A 10,136-nucleotide genomic window follows, 5' to 3' on the forward strand; every position below is an offset into this window, starting at 1 on the left:
GAACGGAAGTTCTGACCTGAGATCCCTCAGTTCTCGCATTTAACCCCTAATTTATGTACAGACATCATTGTAGTATTCTTGCCTGTAAGACTGAATATTGGGATTCTGGATATGGGAGTATATTCAAGAAGTGGGACACATGAATTGAACTAAGTTCTAAGACACTTAAACGGTATCCTGAATAGATTGAAGTTTGTGTGAGAATTTAAGATGGATCAGTATATCGACAATCGAGGTGAATTGTTTAAGTCTGTGTATGTAATGTAGCTTAACGGTACTTGTAATCTGTCTGAAAAGCTGATATGATTCCCTGGCACGCTCACCAAAAATAAATCTGTAAATAGTTTACTTTCTACAATTTTAAGTTTTCTGTTATTTCATTTCTTAGTTTAGATCACATTAAAAAAAAAACCAAAAAGATTTTACATTTCTGCTTTATTTTAGACAAACCAGAGTGGAAAGTTGATTGTCGGATTCTAGAAAGATTAAGCAGATGGAGGAGATTCTGAGCTGAAGAATGAGGAGAGCTTACATTGTTGGAAGTTTGATTGTTTTCAAAGTCACAAACAAGTTCATTAAGTTGATACTTGTTATTTTCAGAAAAAAAATTGAAAATGTTTTTACTAAAATCAGTTGGTATCGTCAAATGATCAACCAGGGTCATTAATTTGAACTTGGTAGGTTAATCAAGTGATCAGGGTCATTAATTTGGACCTGAATACTTGAGTGGATTGCTAAAACTGATTGAATTTGTTTTTATTGTTTAGAAAAGATAGATTGTAATGTTATTGGTTGAGTAACAGGTTTGGACTTCATTATTCCCACGGAGGCAAATTGTTAAAGCTTGAACGAGATACCTCAGATCCCAGCATACTGAGAGGGGGAGTCTGTGAAAGGGGGAGTCTGGATCAACAGATAATGGGAAGTTTGAAGCTAGAGCTAGGAGACAATTCTGGAACCTGTGAAGAATGCTTACGAGGAAAAGACAGAGAGTTGAAGAAAAGACCAAGACCGAAGACTCAGGAGCTGAAGACTGTTGAAGACTACGTCAACATCCATGGGGGAGTCTGTTGATTCATAGGATGTCTGTTGACTACGTCTGTGTGAAGTTTTAGGTCAAGATAGGTCAACACAGGGTCAAAAATGTCAATTTATGTGTTTGTAGAAGTAGGTCCGCTTTTAGGTTCATTAGAGGTCCGCTTTTAAGTCAAAGAGTAACAAGTCCGCTAATATGACCTGTCATATTAGCGAACCGCCATGTCTATAAATACCTGTCATTTGGAGCGGATCTGTGCGTGTGTTTGTGTATGCTCAGGTGCAAAACTCTGTCAAAATTACATTTGAAAGCAATAAAAGCAGTGGAATTGAATGGACAAGCTGTTGTAACATCATATGTACTGATTCCGTCTTTATATGTGATGAGGAGCTACCTTGACTGACGTTTTAGGGTCAAACAACGGTCCAACAATTTTGTGATTTAGGGTTTTGAGAGGGAAGGAATTCTTCCCTGGACCTCACGATCGCACCCACACCAGACTAATCTGGTTTATTTTATTTTTTTTGTTTTAATCCCGTATTTACATATCTAGTCATCCATCTTTTAATCCCCATTCATTCTTTCTCATTTCTAGTTACTAACTTGGTAACTTAATGCATATATGGGGTTTTTGATTTGTTAAATGTTATAAATCTTAATAATGGTCAATTTTCATATTTACTCCTTTCTTTTCGTCAAAGTTTTGCGATGAAGTATTAAAGCACGTCACATACGAAATTTGGGGTGTTACAAGTCTACCCCCCTTAAAGAAGGTTTTGTCCCCGAAACCTGAATCCACACATTCTGATGAGTTTATTTGTATCCCTTCGCGATTACATACCTCGAACTTCTTTAACATGCTTTCATTCGATTATCCTTCGTGATGAATCAGTCGTTACTACTCTAAACTTGTCTAAAACATTTGGTAATTCGATCTTGTATGAATCAAAGCGAACCATTACATTATTTCATGATTATCATTCAATTTGTTCAACCTGATTTCTTAAAACTTATCCGTCTGTATATTAATTGTCGCATACCCCCAACACCTACTTAGGGGAAATTATTATCATAATATTCATATTTGTTCATTCCTATTCGTTCATATTAATTCAAAAATCAAACATCATTCAATAGTTTCTAACTATTTAGTTTCTACATACTCCCTATCCTTTCGAGGGCAATATTTCCTTCACTAATGATCTCTCATAACTGCATGGTTAACCACAACTTAATGTATACGATTATACAAATCATGTACATACTATCTTGCTCTAATCTTTTACCATCTATCCCTAGGTTACAAGGGCCAACATAAGTCTTTAATCATGCTATCAATATGATCGTGTAATTAATACTTACATTTGAGCAACTCATATTACACTCGAGGTGTCGTACTCAGCTATACTTGTCATCACATTTCTTAGCTGTCATACATACGTCATTCCTTCTAGCAATTGTAATACTAAGGCAATTACCTAACATTATACCTCAAAGGGTTAATGCTTATCAACCTAGGTTCCGTTACATACGGGACTATAAGCTTATCATATGTGCCCCTCCATTTTACGTATGAGTTACATAAAACTTGACACCACCATTCATTCGATAATTGAGATTACACTCCACCACGTAGTGTTAGAACCCCACTCGTGGGCATCCTTTCACTAGCTTCAATACTATCATTTCACTAAGAATTCCATCATATTTATCTATAAATAAATAGTTAGCACATAACCTTTCATAATTGTGTCCTACAGGGTGTTTGATCGCCTATTGTCTCTTTCAAAATTTTCTTACGTACATGTTTAACGTATCATACATTCTATTTATTTTTATTGATTATCTCGCCAATTTTCGCAGTTTGACCTTTCAGTGTCAGATTAACACCCCCTTACCTATTTTGGTTGCATCGAGGTACACGTTCGTACCTTATACTTGAATAATTGCAAGGACTTCATTTATTTCGTTTGACCTTTCGGGAGTCTAATTGTAAATACATTCTCACATATGGGTATCAGTTATCCTATACTGACACACCATTCTCTAATCGAGCCCAATGCTCCTATTAATAATATAATCTTTTAATACCTACCTGGCGCGAGTCAGAGCCCTTGACTCGTCACTCATACTTTGCGACGGTTAATACTTTCCAAACCGTGACAATGCATGCCCATACATTATGCTCACCTATAAGTAATAAACATGACAAATCGAACATTAAGTACCGGGTTCAAATGGCGATCGCCATTTGACCCGTATGACTCATTTGAATCTCATTCTTAGTTTCTATTCTTATTCGTTTAATCCATCTTCATTTACGGATTCGAACTTTTAATTCATTACTTTTCATTCTTACTGGTTTGATCCGTGATTGCTTACGGATTCAACCTTTCAGTCCTTACATGGTCGAATCAATTTCTCAGATTCAAACATTTTCCTCCGTACCTTCCTTTCTTCTGCTATATCATATACCATGTCATTTCTTACGAAACGTTTTCATACTACTCTTCTGCATTCAACTTTGAGTGTTGGGTCCTAACGCTTAATTCCATGTCCTATTTCATGTAGCGCGTCTCGATGCGACATTTTACATCCTATTTCCAGTGGTATTGGCATGGATTATCCGTCAATCGTAGGCTTATACTTTTCATTCCTATCCCTTTTTATTTCTTATATTGATCTGTTCCTTTAAGAATCGTTAGACCCCTTTTTGCTAGTTTTGACCGGATATAAGTGAGGTGATTCTCATGTTTTTCTTGAGCTTCGGTCAATTTATGTCCATCCATTAATATCATTTCCATTTGTTTGTTCACCGTATTAGGTGTTAATTCACCTACGTCCTCTAACATGTCTTTTACTAATGAGTATTCTACTTTACACGTTGTATTTCTTACGTAATACTTCCAGTATTTGTATGTGATTATTATTCACTGACTTCTACAATATAACCTTTTAAGGTCAACCACCACCCAGTACCTTTGTATGTAAGTATTATAGTACGAGTTGTTCTTACTTTCAATTCGAACACACTTACAAAACGCCTTTAGCTAACATCTGAACTATTATCCTTTCCATACCTTTCATTATCATTACCAAGTTCTCATTTATTTATACGTTCCATTTAATTTCAATTATTCTAACACGCATACATCTTTATGTAAATATATTCGGAGTGATTGCAATTTCACCTTCCTTTAGCGTTCATTATTCATGCTTACTTTATTACTTCCTCTTAACCCTTTTTGCCATCCATGTTCAAGTGAAATGACGGATTCCCATCCTTACATGTCAGTACTTTCGTAATATCATTAGTTTATGTGAGCATATATACGATTGTTCACTTTCTTTCTATGCATACGTTAATCGACTTTCGTTAGTAGAATTTTGTATAAGTGAGACGTTCATTAACTGTTATCTCATTTCAATTACATACAACTAACTGTCACCCATCGTAACACGTAATTCATCTAGTACGTAACACATTAACTCTTTACTTAAACAATTGTGTCTAATGGCCATCTCATGATATCCCTATACTGTTGACCTTCAGAAAGTCAACTGTCTCGTTTACACACTTCAAGCCTTTGAACATGTATTCATCTAAATATGGTAGGTGTTGATGCACTACGTCTATTGACTTCGTCTTGTATCATGTATTAGATTAGGATAGGATAGAATATTGGGTGCACGAGGTTCGAGAACAGAAAAGTGTTGGTTAAACAAGGAGGTCCGCTTATATGGACATGGTCCATATAAGCGAACCACACACACTTGACAGATTCGCTTATTTGATTGTTCACATAAGCGAACCAGACAGGTTCGCTTATATGGATGTCCTTTGGAGCGAACCCATTTCACTATAAATAGGTGCATGGTTAGTTCATTTGGTAACGGTTTTGATTCTGTAACGAAGTGCTGCCAAATTGCTTCCAGGTTGTAAACTTTGTCAAAATCAATAAAGTGAAGCATTATATTTAGTGTGAGCGTCTAATTCACTGATTCCGCCTTTGAATTGGATAAACGACTCTTCTGATCGACTCATTCAGGGTCAACGACGATCCAACAAGTGGTATCAGAGCTCAGGAGGAAGAGTTCAGCTCAAATTTGATCTGTTTTCTATCTTCTACACCTTCTTTTTCGAATTGAACAAGTTTCCACTGTTAAAATCGGACGAATTTTTCACAGGATGTGTATTAGTGGACAATAACAAACCCTTGAAAGCTTCGAGCTAAATTTCGGATTAAAAATGGTCGAAATACACTTCGAATATAGGTCCGCTTTTACGGTTAATCGATAATATGTTTGGTCCGCTTTTGTGGCGTTGATTCTGGTCCGCTCCAAAAACTACCTAGGTCCGCTCGAAAACACATTGATTTGCTCCTGTGGTCCGCTCGAACGAACAAACTGGTCCGCTTGTATGACACAATCTGGTCCGCTTTTATGAACATCAACTAGGTTCGCTCGAGTAAACGTTATATGGTCCGCTCATTTGTACAAACTGGTCCGCTCTTTTGAATATTGTGGTCCGCTCATCCGGATAATGTTAGGATCGCTTATCCGGTCCATCAGCTAGACTCGCTTATTCGGTCCAATCCAGTTTGCTCATTCGGTCAAGATTGTTGATCCACTTATTTGACTTGGATTTCGTTCATTCGTTCATTCTGATTTCATCTGTGTGTTATCTTTCATCTGAAAGTGGAGTTTATTGTGTCAAGAATCATTTCACGGCAATCGAGAGTCGGTAAATTTTAGATTTCTTCATATTGTTTAAACTGATTAAGTTTGTTTGTTGCTTTCAGGTGAGTAAAGATGTCGGACTATAGTGAAGAGTTTTACAACACGTTCTATAACGCGTTCACTTCAGAAGATACACCAATTACGCCAAAGAATGCTACGAAAGTGATATCGGAAAGTTTGAGTTACGATAACGTGTATGGAAATCACCAAAGACCACCTAAGCTCATGAATATCGAAGACTATCATTGGTGGTTTGAAAGATTTGAAAATTGGGTGCAAGCATATGCGTACGATAGCTGGATTTGTTTAACTTTGGGATATGTAAAACCAAGAAATGAAAGACGAGAGTTGATCACACTAAAAGATTTCACAGCAGATGTTAAGGAAGAGCATTCAGCAGAACTAAGAATGAAAACTCTACTTCAACAATCTATCAGAGAGGATATTTTCTCATTGCTTCAGTATGGTAAAACATCTAAGTCAATCTGGGAAGCATTAAAAGTGAAAGCTGAAGGAGGGAAAGATATCAAGAAAAACAAAATTTCGTTGTTGAAAAAGGAGTTTGACATGTTTAGCTGCATGAAGAATGAAACAGTTCGTCAAATGATTGAATGTTTTTGTCACTTAAAGATTGAGCTGGAGAGATTCGAAATCAACAAAGAAAGAGAAGAAATGGTAGATAAACTGGTTGAAGCTTTACCTCATGAAGATGATTGGAAAACATATGTGATTGTGTTGAAAAATGATGTTAATTTTGATAAACTGACATTAGATCAATTGATAGAGAAGATAGAGGGGCATGATCTGTTGATTCAAAAACAAAACAAGATGTCAAGTTCTAACTATCAACAAAATGTTGGTTTGTACTATCGAAGAGGGTTGTTACAAAACAATGAGTCTTCAAGAATTAATGAGTCTCCAAGAATCAAAACGGGTTTTACGGCAGAAAGACCAATGACACATCAAAGAATACCTCTTCAAGTTATGATCCAGGATATCATGCATCATCTGCATTTGGATCATCAACTGCAAATTCCAACTCCGATTGGAAAAACTCTCCATTGCTAAACAATGAATTTGCTCAACAGCATATGAGTTTCTTAGCCTCCATTCTGGTATCTTACGAAGGATTAATCGCAGGAAAGATCGGAAATCCTAACATGACGAAAGAGGATTACGATCAGGTGGATCCAGAAGAAATGGAACTCATGGATATTCGTTGGTGTATGGCAAGTGTCATTCGAAGAGCACAACGATTCATGGAGATCACTGGTAGAAGATGTTTGGAAGGACCTGAAACGAAGATGGGTTTTGACAAGAACAAAGTAACTTGCTTTAAATGTAAGGAAAAAGGTCACTTTAAAAGAGAATGTCCAAACAACAGAGCTGATGAAAGTGTAAATCCGTTTCGTGAGGATTATTACAAAAAGGCAATATATCACAAGAACACTGATCAGCCAATCAGAAAGCAAATTGATGGAGTATCATCCAAAGAAAAGAGAGCTGCTTTGTCATTTTGTGATCAAAATGTGAATAATATAGATGGTGATTATGAATCTATAGTTCAAAATCTTGATTGGAAAGAGGGGTTGGTAGAGGCAAAATCACCTGGTTTAATCATTTATGATGATGAAGGTTATGATTGGAGTCAACATGACGAAGAGGTTGCTGAAGTAGAAGCTAAAGCAATGGTGGCTGAAGTAACACTGACTCGAGAAGAAAGACATGCTCGTATGAGATTGGATGATGTGTATAATGCTTACAGAGAAGCAACATGGGCAGGTAGGTGGAGCAAAGATAAAGAATGCTATGTTGATCCTCAAGGAAACCCAACTGTTGATCCAAAGACAGTTGACCTTGATGCACTAGTTGCTGCTATTCCTACTGTGGATGTTTGGTGCAAAGGCCTTAGAGAGAATCCAAGGTACAAACAGCAAGTTGAAGAAGGTATTCAGAAAGTAATTTTTGCTAGTCTGGAGATGAAAAAGAAGATGACAGTCGAAGAGGTTGTGACTGAAAGTGAGAAGGTGGTGAGTGAAGTGAAGAAGGTTGTAAAGAAAGCCGAGGAAGGTGTTGAAGACAAAGTGCAAGTCGCTGAAGAAGATCAGATTCAGAAGACTGAGGAAACCAAAGTGTCAGTCATTGAGGTAATTATTCAAACTGATACTTCTAATAAAATTGATAATGAAGCTGAACAGCAATGCAAGAAATGCATGGAAACGTGCAGTGCTTGTATTGAGAAAGATGAAAAACTCAACAACAGAGATATTGAATTTACTAGAATAAATAAAATTTTCAAAGAAAAATGTCATGAGATGAGTGAAATTGAAAAGTTTTTGAAACAAGAAAATGAAAAATTGAAACAAAAATGTGATGATCTTGAAACAGAAAACAAGGTTTTAAAAGAAAAGTGTTCAGCTGATTGCAACGAATGTGTTCCAAAAGACATCAAAATTCAAGAGTTGCAAAAAGAATATGATGTAATGAAATTGTCATATGAAACTGTAAAAGAAGCATATGAAACTTTAAAAAGTAAAGTCAAAAGTCTAGATGATAGATAGTGTGCTTGTCAAAGAAACACTAAATTTCTTGAAGCTAGGTTTGAAGATAAACAAAGAGTGGTAAACCAATATATTGATGATGTTGCTAAGCTTAAACAAGAATTAGCAGACAAAGAAAAGTTGGTCAATAAATTGCAAAGCTATCATTCATCTTCATATATTCTGGAACGTATTTTCAACATCACACCCGATGAGAAAGAGTCTGAAAAGAACAAAAAGGGAATAGGGTCTGAATACCATCAAGTTCCACCACCGTTGGAGAATAATTATACATTCTATGATGACGAAAAGGTGGAAAAGGTAATCAACATGGTTAATCAGTTACCCAACAACATCGATGTGACTTACACCAAATCTGATGATATCAGTGATTCAGAGGTGGTAGGTAAGGTTGTTGAAAGCGTTTTTCAAGAAAAGTCGGGTAATAGAGGTAAAACTGAATCACAGGATGAAGATGAGGGAAACTTTCATGATGGATATCTGAAAAACACAAAATCCAAGAAAAATTTGAATGATGATTCAAAGGGATTGGTTTATACCATGATTGGATCAGACAAATTGTTCTTAGATGTTGTATTCCCGATTCAGAATGTGATTTCAGAAAAGGTTGATCAGGTTTTCAAAATGGTTGAGATTGAAAAATCTGAAATTTCAAAATTTGCTGGTAAAGGTCACAAAACCTTTTATAACAAACCGGGTGTCAAAAAGAAGAACATGAAGGCTGGGTTGGGTTATAAAAGGAAACAAAATTGGAAGAAAAATGTGACGCCAAATTATCAAGAAAAAATGAGTTTTGTTCAAGGAAACAATTTAGCTGAAGAAAAAGAACTCAAAATGAGGCAGTCTAATGTTGAGTTTGAGGCACAAAAGAAAAAGCAACAACCACAGGTCAAAGATGTGTCCATGAGAACATGTTTCCAATGTGATCAAAAAGGACATCTTGCACGCAAGTGTCCAAATCTAAAACTTGTGGATGTTGATCAAATGAAGATTGATGCTGGGAAACAAAAATCTGAGAATGTGAGACAAAGGTTAACCAGATTTGATTCAAAACAAACTTGGAGGTACAACACAAACAAGTTTGCTTCGAATCAAAATTGGAAATCAAACCCGAACAGGTTTAATTCAAAACAGACCTGGAATTCTCACACACCCAGATTTAGAACAACACAAAGTTGGAAAACATCGGTTGATATGACAAAACCCCAAGAGGTTTGGAAACCAAAAGTTGTTGTTTAAAACCAAAGTGTTCAAAAAGATTCACATTTTTACAAACGTGGAACACCAAATTGTCAAGCATGGAGTGTTAAGAAACATGTTGATTTGGTTAAAAATGAGAAACAAAAACAAATCTGGAAATCGAAAACAGAAATAGAAAGTTCATTTTCTAAGGTGAAGAAAGCTGAGGATTCCATTTCGATTGCCTATGATGAAAATTTTCCACAACTCAAGGCTGAAAACTTTAAGATTCAGGTTGCTAGAGTCAAGGTTACACCCAAGGCTGATGAGGCTTGGGTGGACACAATGTTTGATTAAACGGTTGGAATTGCCGGAGCTTCCTTTATCGCGAAGCACGAATCGGCATCTTTATTGATTGAAATTTTGTTTGTGTCAAATTGTTTGCGTATTTGATAAAGCTTGAATGTGCATGTACTCAATGGTGCAGAAGATTGTCAGAATGCAAATAAGAGTAGCCTGGCACTAGAGTTGGAAGAAGATGAACTCTGGTTTGGTCAGACAGGGAGTTTGTGTGTTGTTTTGTGAAAATTTGAACAATATGTGATGTTTGTTGTTTGTTT

Source organism: Helianthus annuus, chromosome 10 (assembly GCF_002127325.2).
Source record: "Helianthus annuus cultivar XRQ/B chromosome 10, HanXRQr2.0-SUNRISE, whole genome shotgun sequence".
Taxonomy (NCBI): domain Eukaryota; kingdom Viridiplantae; phylum Streptophyta; class Magnoliopsida; order Asterales; family Asteraceae; genus Helianthus; species Helianthus annuus.